This window comes from Vulpes vulpes, chromosome 16 (genome assembly GCF_048418805.1).
Source record: "Vulpes vulpes isolate BD-2025 chromosome 16, VulVul3, whole genome shotgun sequence".
Taxonomy (NCBI): domain Eukaryota; kingdom Metazoa; phylum Chordata; class Mammalia; order Carnivora; family Canidae; genus Vulpes; species Vulpes vulpes.
Window position 1 is genome coordinate 89,621,040 of NC_132795.1, and position 14,517 is coordinate 89,635,556.

At 38.5% G+C, this 14,517-nt stretch overlaps 1 protein-coding gene and 1 pseudogene across 4 annotated transcripts in view; one reads left to right on the plus strand and one right to left on the minus strand.

Annotated features, from left to right (window-relative positions):
* Positions 1-14,517, minus strand: part of PUS10 (pseudouridine synthase 10) — a 68,088-nt gene that overhangs the window by 43,387 nt on the left and 10,184 nt on the right. The window lies entirely within an intron of this gene.
* On the plus strand, positions 458-12,628 carry LOC112915366 (annexin A2 pseudogene; annotated as a pseudogene).

The window sequence follows — 14,517 nt, forward strand, 5'->3', positions numbered from 1 at the left end:
TGACTTTGGCTCAGGTCATGATCTCAGGGTACTGGGATCGAGCCTGAATTGGGAATCCCTGCTCAGTGGGGAGTCTGCTTCTCTCTCTCCCTTTACCCCTCCCCCCATTTATGTTCTCAAATAAGATCTTTAAAATAGAAAAAAAAAAAAGTTTGAAAAGCCATATTTTTTATACATGGAGGCATGAATTAATTCTTACATACTTTCTAAGTAAATAAGTTTTGAATTTCTACTATTAGATTCACAATCTAATGTTTTTATTAAACTATATTTACAATAGATGGACATCAAAATAATTTGTGAGTTAAGTGATAAAAGTAGGAAGGGTAGTAAATGTAGGCTATGAGAGCCTTTTCTCATATGATGATGGTTAAAATTTTTGAAGTGGCATTTATATTTGCCTCATGATGTTATGGCTAATATAGGGTAGCAATAACAATGTTAATTCCTTAGCATAATGGTAATGTTGGATCATGAAAATGATGATGTAACTACAAATAGTTCTCCAATTAGGCTAATTGTTGGGGGTAAGGCCAAATTGGTAAGGCTCACTAGAAGTCATCATGCTGCTATTAGTAGAAGGAGAAGTCTGTAATCCCCGAGCTAGAATTATAGTTCAGCTGGGAATTTGTTCATAGTTTGAATTTGCTAGGCAAAACAGTGCTGATAATGTAAAGCTGTGGGCAATTATTAGAGATGTAGCTCCTATATAACTTCATGATATTTAGATAAGAATGGCTACAATTACTAGTGCTATGTGGCTGACAGAGGAATATGCAATGAGTAATTTTAAGTCTGTTTTCCATAGACAGATGGAGCTGGTTATAATTATTCCTCATAAGGATAATGTAAGAAAAGGATATGCATGTAATTTGTTAGGGGGTTTAGTGTTGTAGCTCGTAATGTTCTGTAGCTGCCTAGTTCGAGTTGTATGGCTACACACACTTTGGATCCAACAGCGAGGGGTTTCAAACATGCTTTTGGTAATCAGAGGTGTAGGCCATAGAGAAGTATTTCTACTATAAATGCTATTAGGCATGTTAGTCATAAGAAAATATTGTGTCAAGAACTAGCTTCAGTCCAGTATTGAATTATTAGAAAGTTCAGTGAACCTATAAGATTTTGGATAAAGATTAGGACAATGAGAAGTGGGACTGATCCTACTAGCATATAAAATGAAGTCCTGCATTTAATCATTCTGTTTGGTTTCCTTAGAGGGTAATAATGATTAAGGTTGGAACTAATGTTGCTACAAATAAAATATAAAAGATTACTTCTGTAGCAGTAAAAGTTGTCATTAAGAATATCTGTGGCATAAATAATATTGTAATATATAGTTTTTAAGGAAGGTTAGTGATTCTTTCATCTAGTGATAGATGAAACTGACTGGTTATGGGTATTAGTGGAAGAAGTCATGTCATTAATGTTAATAAGGGCACTGACAGGGAGTCAGAAAATACGAGTGAAAAGTTAAGGCTGCTGTCATTAAGTTGATTTAGGAGGAATGAGCTAATAAAGCTGATTAGTAGGCTGTAAATCATAGTGTTAATTCATATTATTTAAATGTATTTCTTATGACTCAGCAATTCTACGTCTGCACGTGTAGAATACGGCTACAAGAATGCTTATGGTTTTACTGTTGGAAATAGCCAAAAACCAGAAATGAACTTAATATCCATTTATAACAGTATGAATAAATTGCAGTATTTTCATGCAGCTGAATACTGTATAGCAATGAAAATGAACAAATTATAGCTCCACATAACAATAAAGATGAATCTCTCAAAAATGCTATCAAATGAAAAAGGCCAGGCACAAAAGATTTATCATGTTATGATTCCATTATTATATAAAGTTCAAAATCAGGCCCATTTAAACTCTAGTTTTACGAGCAAAGACAATACTTACGTGTGAGGAGAAGACCAGAGTTAACCACTGATGAATATAAAAATAAAAACTTATTAAAAAGAAAAGAATATTTCTACTCTAGGATAGCTTTTTTTTTTTTTTTTTTTTGGTAAGATTTTATTTATTTATCTGACAGAGAGAGCAGAAGCAGGCAGAGCAGCAGGCAGAGGGAGAGGGAGAAGCAGGCTCCCCTCTGAGCAAGAGCCTGATGCGGGGCTTGATTCTAGGACCCTGGGATCACGACCTGAGCTGAAGGCAGACACTTAACCGACTGAGCCACTCAGGCGCCCCTCTAAGATAGATTTCAACTTCGAGGACTCATCATATAATCTGTGTTTACTATAAGCTCACTACTTAAACTATGAGAAACGAAAGACCAAACAAATGGGAATAAGACTTTACCTAAGATATCCAACATGTTAACCAATCGACAAACTATATCACAAGCTCAGGAAAAAAAGTATGTGCTAACAGAATATCATTTATCCAAACAAACACATACTCTGATTCAGTGCTCTATACCTGTAGTGAGTGATTAAAAGCTCTTCAGAAGATACTTGTAGTACATTTCAATCTTATTTGCAAAATAACTCAGGTTAATTACATCATGAATAAGAATGCTATCCAACAGAAGTGTCCTGAATACATGTCTGCATATTTAAAAATCTTTTGAAATACCAATTTACCACTCATGCCTGGTTACTGATTTACTTAATAGGGCTTGAGTCCACATGCCCACTTCCTTGATAAGGTGAGGATTTCTGAGATGCTTTCAGAAATGGGATGCAGGTCTCACTAAAATCACTTATCTCATGGTTTCTAACGTGAATTTATGGTGATAATACCAAATGAATATCATATAATCATTACACATCGTAACATTCTAGTTTCAAAGAAAACAAATCCTAGATGTGAACTGAATTCTGAAAAGAAACCATATTATGACTCTTAATAGAAGCATAAAAGAGCTACCTGTCTTGGCACCTTTGCATCTATTTCATTTTTTCATTTCCTTTTACATGCTTCATGACTACATTTAAATAAAATCCATTTTATTTTTTCCCCACCCAAGTTAGTTCCCCTGACATTATCTCTGCCCAAATACTCACAGTAACATTTTAACAATCACTTCAGAGACAGGCAGATCTCTGAAAAAAACATCAAGAGTTTCAATCATAGCAATACATCAACAGTTACATGAATAGCTTTTAAATTATGATGTAATGAAAACAATATATGACTCCTTAATTTGCCATGTATATATTATATGTTTGTTTTAAAATAAAAAATTTGACTTCTTCCTTCTGCTAGTGCCTGCTCTGTAGAGACTGCCATACATCCAGCTGATCTCTAATAATTGTTAAACCAAAATATACAAGCAATAAAAAGGAAGTAGCACTGAGAAATGACACCCCAATGTTCAACTAAAGTCTTTTACATGAGTTTTATAAATAATCAGAGTATCCAAATTTGTTGAAAAATGTTTATAGCATTAAAAAATTGGATAACTATGCATGATAAAAATTACAAAGATTTCATTCATATGTGGAAACAAAACAAAAAAGCAAAGGAAAAGAGAAAGATAAGTAAGTCAAGAAACAGACTCTGAACTCTAGAGAACAAATTGATGGAGGTGGATGGGGGAATGGGTAAAATAGACAACGGGGAATAAGGAGTGCACTTGTGATGAGCACTAGGTTTATGTATGGAATTGTTGAATCCCTGTATTTCACTTGAAACTAATACAACATTGTATGTTAACCATACTGGAACTAAAAAGAAAAAAAAATCAAGATTTTATTTATTTATTTGAAAGAGACAGAAAGAGAGCACAAGTGGGAGGGGACAGAGAGAGAGAGAGAGAGAGAGAGAAGCAGATCCCTCCTCCAACGCCATGAGCAATGAACCTGACCATGTGGGGCTTGATCCCAGGATTCCGGGGGTCATGACCTGAGTTGAAGGCAGACGCTTAACTGACTGAGCCACCCAGGTGCCCCTGGAATTAAAATTTAAAAATAATAATAATGGCAAGGAGAAAGACAGTTTTCTTAGAAAAAAATTTCTCAGATAAACATTTCCAAGTGGGCCTTGAATGGTATCTACTCTAGAAAAAGGATTCTATTAGTATTGATTCTGTGTTAGTATCAGTGAAGAAAAACAGAGCAGATTTTATTTAAAAGGGAAGATTTGTAAAGATAACTTCCAATATTTTAAGCAACACAACCTATTTTTTTTTAAGATTTTATTTATTTATTCATGAGAGACCCAGAGAGAGAGGCAGAGACTTAGGCAGAGGGAGAAGCAGGCTTCCTGCGGGGAACCCAATGTGGGACTTGATCCCAAGACCCCAGGATCACGACCTGAGCTGAAGGCAGATGCTCCACCACTGAGTCACCCAGGCACCCAGAACAACCAACTTAAAAAAAAAAAAAAGCAGGAACTGGGCAGCCCAGGTGGCTCAGCGGTTTGGCGCCTGCCTTCGGCCCAGGGCGTGATTCTGGAGACCCGGGATCGAGCACCACGTCAGGTTCCCTGAACGGAGCCTGCTTCTCCCTCTGCCTGTGTTTCTGCCTCTCTCTGTGTGTCTCTCATGAATAAATAAAAAAAATATTTTTTAAAAAAGCAGGAACAGCTGTAGCACTACCATTAATCAACACTTTTTAACTGACCTACTCTAAAACTACTTCATTCATCTTTCCTTTATCTAAAAGGGAAGAAAAGAAAAGAAAAAATAAAATAAAAAGGAAGAAAAGTAAGTACTGGCACCATTTTTTAAGAAAGAGGTTTCAGACAAGTCAATAATGAAGTTGGATGAGTCTGACTTCAGGATGGCACCTTCCACCAGCCCCTCTTCTTGAACATTTGGACATATCTGTGACTTGGCTGAAAACCTTACTGTCACTCCCCTCCCCAATTATTAAGGGACTATAACATCATAACCCGGTACCTCACACCCAGGTGTACCAATCTTCCCAAGATCAAAGGAAAATCCTCACAAAAATGACTGGAAATTCCTCTATTTTAAGATATCTAGTGTAATAAAATATTTGATGCAAAACCTATTCTGCATCTACTCCAGTCATCTGATAAAAAAATCTGAGTATGAGTGTGGTAGGAAAGTCTTTAAAAATGTAATTTTGGGGACTCTTTTATTTTAAAGATTTTATTTATTTATTTGAAAGAGAGAGCACAAGCAGGGAGAGGGGTAGGAGGGGAGGGAGAAGTAGACTCACTGCTGAGGGGTAGGGGGAAACTCTATCCTAGGACCCTGAGATCATGACCTGAGCCCAAGACAGACGCTTAACTGACTGAGCCACCCAGACACTCCTATAATTTTATTTTAAAGCCATATTTTTAGAGAATCACCAAATCAACTGGTGATTTATCCTCATTCTTGTGAAAATATAAGTTCTGGTTCCACATTTTCCTTCCCCAAGGATCCTTTGTCTAAATTTGAAGATACTGTGCCATCTGAAGAAAACAAAATACCAGTGAAGGTCAAAACCTAGGCTAAGTCTCTTCTGTAAATACAGCAACACAATAACTCACTTTTGAAATCTTATCAAATCACAACTTAGTTAGTAGGATATAGCAATAAACAACAGCATAAACTTTAGAGTTGGACCGGTGAATTTCTAAATCCTAGGTCTGTTATTTATTAGCAATGTGACCTTGAGTTGCAATTTCATCCTGTATAACAGGGATAATAATAACACCAACTTCAAGGGGTTAGGATGATTAAATTATAAATATTACATATATAAAAATATATTTCAAATTATATAAATAATTTAGTAGGCTTGAATTACTAAGCCTAAAATATGGTGGTGATATCAGAAAAATAAGAATAGTTGACATTACTTCTCTATGTAATAAGAGAAACCCAAATCTGAAATAGGCAGAGCCTAAATTAGAAGTTCCCTTTTTCTGAAACTTAGTTTACTAAGCCACAAAGTCCTAAAATTAATGAGAAAAAAGTTTGATAAGGAACTCAATAGTTGGTAAGTAGCAATGTGATAATATATTGTATCTGATGGGGAAACTGAGTTTTAAAGAAAAATGATTTCCTTTATCTTCTATTCCTTATTGTATTTCTTATTTCTTGTATTTCTTATCATAAATTTTAAAGATGCAAAAGTGTAACAATTCACAAGAATGAGACTATCCAAATTAAAACAATAAACTTCAAAATTTTAAGGCTGCCTCGTGTTCTTACTGCACCCTGCTACCTCTCAACCATCCACCTGGGTTGATAAGTCACAGCAACCTATACTTAGCTAGTTCAGGCCAAGAAAAAAACAAAGCTAGGAAGTAAATATATGCATATTCATGTATTTAAACATATGTTTGAATATCCACCAACTGTTCCTAAATTCAATATTATATTACTGTGGTAGGCTTTATTATTTTTTTTTTAATTTTAGATTTTTATTTATTCATAAGGGACAGAGAGAGAGAGGTAGAGACACAGGCAGAGGGAGAAGCAGGCTCCCTGCAGGGAGCCTGATGCAGGACTTGATCCCAGGACCCCGGGATCACGACCTGACCTGAAGGCAGACGCTCAACCACTGAGCCACCCAGGTGCCCTTGAGGTGGGCTTTATAATCAGTCTTATTCGTAGTCCTGCTTCACCATGGCATCTCATTCCCAAGAAGAGGTTCCATTCCTCTTTGTTGCATGCTGCAGTAACCTCAGTATTAGGTTTTTGTTTTATATGTTGGGCTCTCCTGTGCCTGCTTCCCTAATAATGGGTTATTAGGCTTCTTCAATACCTGCTGTGACTCCTTGACAGCTGGACAACTGATTCACCCATCCTAACCAGGACTGGGGTTCTGTATAAAGTTTGATGAATTGCATGTTACTCTTCCTTTCTCTCTTGGAACACAGGTGCCAGCTATGTACTGAGTAATATAATAGAATCCTGAACATACTACCATGTCTAGTCTCATGTTCCTCCTGATGCAGCATCTTTGACTGGATTCATCATTCTGGTGATCCTTTGATCCTTGTTTATGTTGAGTGTATGGCTTAATAAATGTAATAGTTAAGAAAAGGCAATGCCCATAGAGCCAAGGCAATCGGGTAAATAAAAACACGTGAGAATATAAGGTGAAAAGATGGTATGGTCTAAAAACAAAAAAGAGCACAAATCAAGGAGGCACATCCAAATTCCAATATGCCACATTACATGAGCTTTGATTTTTCTCTTCTAAAAAGGAGGATGAGTGTTATGATGAGTGAAATAGTCCCAATCTGAAGCTGAAAAAGAAAATCATCTAAGCATATCTTCTTTCTAAACCACAAATATAGAGGATTCATTGAATGGTCAGAAATTAAAAGGGGATCACCTTAAACTCAAAGTTAAGAACTCCTGGATTCTTCAGAGATTCTGAATGGATTTACACTGAGGCTGGGGCATACTCAGAGCTCTGACAAATCACAGCCATATACATTATCATCATTTTTCAATGAGTACCATAAAAAGCTGGGAACCCTGTTCTAGATCACCAAAGTCTCCTGCAGATCTATAATTCTGTGATTCTAATGATGTAGACCTTTATACACTGGTGTTGTGCTCACAGGGACATGCTTTGAGAGTTACTTTTTTATAAGGAAGATAGGTTTAAGTTGCTTCATGTCCTCTAAAACGTTTTTAAAATTGCAGCCAGTATATCCAAAACATAGCAAGGTTACAATCCCCCCACCCCATTCATGAAGAGTCCACTGAAAGATACTTAACAGCCAGAGACAGTGATCTCTATAATTTTGCCTGTCTTTCAGTGTCTCATTCAGCAACCTTATAAAAATATGTTCTGCGTGATTTAGTGGACCACACAGGAACTGAAGTAAGGTCTACACAACAAACCTAATGAAAACTAGGGCTACAAATTCTGAACACTTCTTAGTAAGCTCAGAAAAAGTTTGTTGGCCAAAGTGAACCCTGAGGTGCTTTTAAAAGATAGGTGAGAAAGAACAAAAAGTGATTTAGGCAAGGTGCTTATACAAAATAAGAATCTGAGATGTCACTGAAAATGAACAAAAAGCTGAAAATATACATGCTAAATCAAAGTCTGGGTAACGAATGAGCCTGCACACACAATATGAACTTGGAAGTGTAGTCTCTGTACTTGAAGTCAAAGTGATTTCAACAAATCCAGTCTTTTAAATACCCATTTGTCAGAATTTTTTTTTTGATGATTTAATTTATTTATTCATGAGAGACAGAGACAGAGAGAGAGAGAGGCACAGACACAGGAAGAGGGAGAAGCAGGCTCCATGCAGGAAGCTCAGCGTGGGATTTGATCCCAGGACTCCAGGATCACGCCCTGAGCCAAAGGCAGATGCTCAATCGCTGAGCCACCCAGGCGTCCCCCTTTTGTCAGAATTCAAGAAAAACATTTGTAAATATAAACTGTTACCACAGAAACGGTACTGCTTTTATTTCTGGTTAGATTTCTAGGGCTATGTATAATTTATAGTACTTAGTGTAAAGCAGAAAGATACAATTATAAAAATGAAAGGGAAAAAGTTTTGATTTGACAAATAAAACTCCAACTATATCAAGTTGCATGTCAAGAAGTAGGTGTTTCACAAAACCAAAGTAACATTTAAGAGACACTATATCCATTTAAAGTCAATAAAGTGAGCAAACGGTTTCCACATACTACCAAAAAGTCAAACTGATAGTGCAATATTGCCCTCTACTGGACCATACTAGTAAAGATAAACCTAAAATAACAGTAGGACTAACAGCTTACTTTTATTGGGCTTTAACAGAATGTTTTTTTCCCATAAATGTTAGTTTAGCCTAATATTAGCATAAGTCTGGGTCATTCATTCTATAATAATTTTAGTGTGAAAAAAATAATAATTTTAGTGTGGCATTAATGTGGTATAGTTTAGAAGACTCAATTACCAATATAAGGTAACAAAGAATAACAAATGTAATAAATATTTTTCTTAAAACTATAAAGTATCTTGGAGTTGAACAAAGTCTCTAGTCTAATCAACTATATAGTGTATACATTCCTTCTACATATCTCTGCCAAATAGTCCCCCAGCCTTGGCTTAAATATTCTGGTAATAGACAACACCATCCCTGAAAACAGTCTATCCTGTTCTGCATAATTCCGTAAAGCTGAAAATTACTTCCTCACCTAATTCCATCTCTGCAGCAGAAAACCCCTTAAATATTTAAGAAGAGCAAATTCATGGGGCACCTGGATGGCTCAGTCCATTAATCATCTGCCTTCAGCTCAGGTCATGATCTCTGGGATTGAGTTCCTGAGATTAAGCCCCACATCAGGCTCTGAGCTCAGCAGAGAGTCTGCCTCTCCCTCCACTTGTGCACTCTCTCTCTCTCTCTCTCTCTTTCAAATAAATAAAATCTTAACACACTCACACACACACACACACACACACACACACACACACACACAATTTATTATCTTACGGTGCTTTAGGTCAGAAGACCACCACGGGTCTCCCTGGACTAACACCAAGGTGTCAACAGGGCTGCATTCCTTTCTGGAGAATCTAGGCTAGGAGAATACATTTCTTTGCCTTTCCTAGCTTCCATAGGCCACCCATATCCCTTAGTTCCTTTCTACTGTCTTCAAAGCAAGCAACATTGCATCTGACCATTCTTTCATAATCACATCTTCCTCTGACCCTGACCTCAGCCAAGAAAGGTGCTTTTAAGGCCTCATATAATTGGGTTGAGCCCAGCAATCCGCTTTCAACACCTTTCTCCAAGTGAGTTTCAGATCTGCAGAGTACACTTGGAGAAACACTGTCCAGTTTGAAATCAGTTACTAAGCAGTTCCTTTCGGGTATGGCCAGCCAGGTCAACCCACCCAATTGTCTTTACATTCTGCTCATGTATCCTGCCACGTTCGGGAAGTTTACATAAGAAAGAAACCTGCTCAAAGGACTAGCTGAATTCCAGTCACACTGGTGCTACCATATTTCCCTGCTCTACCAGTCCTGCTAATCTTTAAAAGGAAGAAATGATGCAGACAGAACTTCTTTATTTTTTTTTTAAGATTTTATTTATTTATTCATGAGAGACCCAGAGACAGAGACAGAGAGAGAGAGAGAGAGAGAGAGAGAGGGGCAGAGACACAGGCAGAGGGAGAAGCAGGCTCCATGCAGGGAGCCTGATGTGGGACTCCATCCCAGGTCTCCAGGATCACGCCCTGGGCTGAAGGCTGCACTAAACCGCTGAGCCACCCAGGGATCCCCATCACTTGTTCTTAATGAGTCTGCTCAGTGTGTTGACCAAGTGCTCCTTATCCTCAATACCCACAATGTACTCTTTGGTTCCTGATCTAGAATCTTGCCAAGGTTTTAGAGTCAAGCTCACCAACTGGTAGTTTACAAAACCACCTGTAGAAAATGGAACTGCCTTCTCTGTCTCCAGTTTCCACTACCTTTTAAAGCTCTCAAAGATCATGGACAACTGCAAGTTCTTTCTGAATCCATCCTGGAATGTCATTTATCCAGTCCCAAATACCTGAATCCATTTAGAGAAGCTTCACCACGTGGAACTTTCAGTCTCCCTCACCAATCAATGATCATCTACCCATTCAGGTTGAAGATCATTCTCCTGGACAAAAAGGATAGAAGCAGGAATCCCTGTATGACTCAGCGGTTGAGTGTCTGCCTTCCACCCAGGGCATGATCCTGGAGTTTCAAGACTGAGTCCCAGATAGGGTTCCCTGCATGGAGCCTGTTTCTCTCTCTGCCTGTGTTTCTGTCTCTGCCTGTGTCTCGGTCTCTGCCTCTGTCTCTCTCTCATGAATAAATAAAATCTTTAAAAAAAAAAAAAAAAGGATAGAAGCAAAGTAAGTCTTCAGAAGTTTCATTTTCCCTGTATTATCCATCAGTAGTACCAATTCCAAATACATCCCCTTTTTCGTTTCTTGCTGTAATCATAACTTAAAGCACCCCTAACTCTTCCTTAGCAATTCTTACAAGGCTCTACTCATTCAAGATTTGATTTTCCAGTTGCTATTACAGAACTAAGCCTCCTTCTTACATTTGCATTGCTCTGACTTTATTTTTTCTGTATCTTTTTTGGAAACTGATTTCAATTTGGCAAAAAAAAAAAAATTACAATTGGAGCTGGATGATACACATACATAGGGACTCACTAGGCTAGTCTTACTACGTTTTATATTTTCCAAAATAAAAAGTCAAGTAAATACATATAAATACAAATGTTTATATAAACACAGAGAGAGATGCCTCAATTTCTTCTTCATAGGGATGTATTTTTATCCTTAAACTTTCTTCTGTTGGTTGGGATAATTTGGGTTTGTTTATTTTAAAGATTTTATTTATTTTTGAGAGAGCACAAGCAGGTGAGGGGCAGAGGGAGAAGCAAATCTGTTCAGCAGGGACCTCAACATGGGGCTTGCTCCCAGGACCTTGGGATCATGACCTGAGCCAAAGGCAGATGCTTAACCATCTGAGCCACCCAGGCAACACAGGGATAATTTGGTTTTAATTAAAGTCTGAATTAAACTTTTTCTGAACCTCACAAACCTTTTAATTTACCTTCCAGCCCAGATTCCTCTGCCATTTTTCTCTGACTGCCTTTTCTTTGCATCGTTTGACATTTATCAAAGTAAAGGCTAAAGGCTCCAAAACTGGGGGACACTTGTAGCTCTTGGTGCCCAGCCCAGCTTCTTTCAAAATGTTTTACTGTTCATGAAATTCTCTGCAAGCTCAGCTTGGAGGGTGATCATTCCATGCCCCCAAATGCATACAGGTGGATGAAAGCATACACCAATTTTGATGCTGAGCATGATGCTCTGGCACTGAAAAGGCCATCAGGACCAAAGATGTGGATGAGGTCACCACTGTCAACATTTTGAGCACCCACAGCAATGAAGAGAGACAGGATACTGCCTTTACTTACCAAAGAAGGATCAAAAAGGAACTTGCATCAGCCCTGAAGTCAGCCTTTTCCAGCCACCTGAGGACTGTGATTTGGGGCCTATTGAAAACACCTGCTCACTATGATGCTTCAGAGTTGCAAACCTCCATGAAAAGGCTGGGGACTGATGAGGACTTGCTCATTGAGATCATATGCTCAAGGACCAACCAAAATCTTCAGGAAATTAACAGAGTCCTCAAGGAAATGTACAAGACTTATCTGTAGGACATGATTTCTAACACATCTAGTGACTTCCACAAGCTGATGGTTGCCCTTGCTAATGGTAGAAGAGCAGAGGATGACTCTGGCATTGATTATGAACTGACTGACCAAGACTCCTGGGATCTCTATAATACTGGAGCAAAGAAGAAAGGAACTGATGTGCCCAAGTGGATCAGCATCACGACTGTGCCGAGTGTGTGTCACCTCCAGAAAGTAGTTGAAAGGTACAAGAGCTACAGCCCTTATGACACATTGAAGAGTATCAAGAAGGAGGTCAAAGGAGCCCTGGAAAATGCTTTCCTCAACCAGTTCCAGTACATTCAGAACAAGGTGCTCTATTTTGCTGACTGACTGTATGACTCCAAGAAAGATAAGGGGACTCTCGATAAAATCCTAAATCATGATCTATCATGATCTTCTGCAGTGAAGTGGCCTTGTTGAAATTTAGGTCTGAATTCAGAGAAAGTACAGAAAGTCCCCATACGACTACATCCAGCAAGACATGAGGGCGACTGCGAGAAAGCACTGCTGGCCCTGTGTGGTGGGAATGATTGAGGCCTATGAAGGCATGAGCATCCAGGAGTGGTGCTCCTTGTTTCCAGCTAACAGTTCTAGAAAATATCTTTTAACTAACAGACCCCTTGTACCTATTCCTGTAAGGATGACATTAGCATTGCCCCACCCCATCCTTATTTTGGCTGCCTAAGCAATGCCTGCCTCTCATGTCTAGTCTCTCCTTTTAGCCAAAGAAATGAACATACCAAGAAATTGGAAGTGGATGAAATACTTTGTCTCTTGTATATTGTGTCACAAACAGATGAATAGGGATCCCTGGGTGGCTCAGCGGTTTGGCGCCTGCATTCGGCCCAGGGCGTGATCCTGGGGACCCGGGATCGAGTCCCACATCGGGCTGCCTGCCTGGAGCCTGTTTCTCCCTCTGCCTGTGTCTCTGCCTCTCTCTCTCTCTCTGTGCATCCGTCATGAATAAATAAATAAAATCTTTAAAAAAAAAATAAACAGATGAATAAACGGAATTTTTACTCTAAAAAAAAGTGTAGGATATATTCTAATTATGCCTGTTTCTCTCTTCCTATTAGGAACATAAATTTTAAAAAGTTATCAGATTATTATTAGATGAAATTATTTCTGCCATTATCCTTTAGGACAGTTCTCAAAGTGTGCTCCTTTATTATAGAAGTACCAATATCACCCATGAGATTGTTAGACATACAAATTCATGGGTCCCACCGACCTACTGTACCAGAATCTCTAAGGAAGGGGCCTGGGAAACTCTCCAAATGAATCCTATGCATATTAGAGTGTGAGAACCATTATTTTAGAAGACACTATTCCAATTCAAAAGCTGTCAATGTGCTTTTAACCAATGCGATTTCCATCAAGTGCCTAGATAATGGGAGTCCCTCATACTACTGTAAACACTAACCTTTATAATTATCTTATATCTGCAACTCATCACCTTTTCCCTTGGCTAAAGGTCATACAACACATTATCATTTCTGTATCTATCCCATTTTTCTCTCTTTTTTATTCTCTTCTAGATGGTGTTCAGCATCCTTTCACTCACAGGATCTCAGACCTCAGTGCAGGTATATAATTTCTTGCCATATCACACTATTCTCTCTCTCCTTTTATCAAATCTGACTCTAATGAAAAAGACATCCTTCCACTGTTACATTCAAGTGGGGAGCCCAAATCAAGAAAGTCATCAAGATGGTCATGATAAATCTCTATTTTTTTTAAAAAAGATTTTATTTATTTATTCATGAGACACACACACACACACAGAGAGAGAGAGAGAGAGAGAGAGAGAGAGAGAGGCAGAGACACAGACAGAGGAGAAGCAGGCTCCATGCAGGAAGCCCGATGCGGGACTCGATCCCGGGACTCCAGGATCACGCCCTGGACTGAAGGCAGGTGCCAAACCGCTGAGCCACCCAGGGATCCCCGATAAATCTCTATTTTATCATTCAAATTTTGTATACTGTTATAAAGACTTTGGAGCCTCTAAGTATTACACCTACCTAGATTGCATAATGTTGTCTTTTCTGAGTCTCCATTTATTCTGCTTACTATGTCTTACTTGATGTCTAACAGGGATATATCAGTTAATCTGCTTGTTTGTCTCCTCTCTAGCAGTATTCAGTCTAAAATTGTCCTAACCAGATCAGACAGTTCCTAGGAAAATACACACAGATGCATTGTACAAAATATAATAATGAAAAAAAAAAATCACAAAGTGAGCCATAAACACAATTTGCTAAAGAAATCTGGGTTCCAGGGGCACCTGGGTGGCTCAGTGGTTGAGTGTCTGCCTTTAGCTCAGGTCATGATCCCAGGGTCCTGGGATCAAGTTCCACATCGGGCTTCCCGCAGGGAGCCTGCTTCTCCCTCTGCCTATGTCTCTGCCTCTCTGTGTCTGTCAT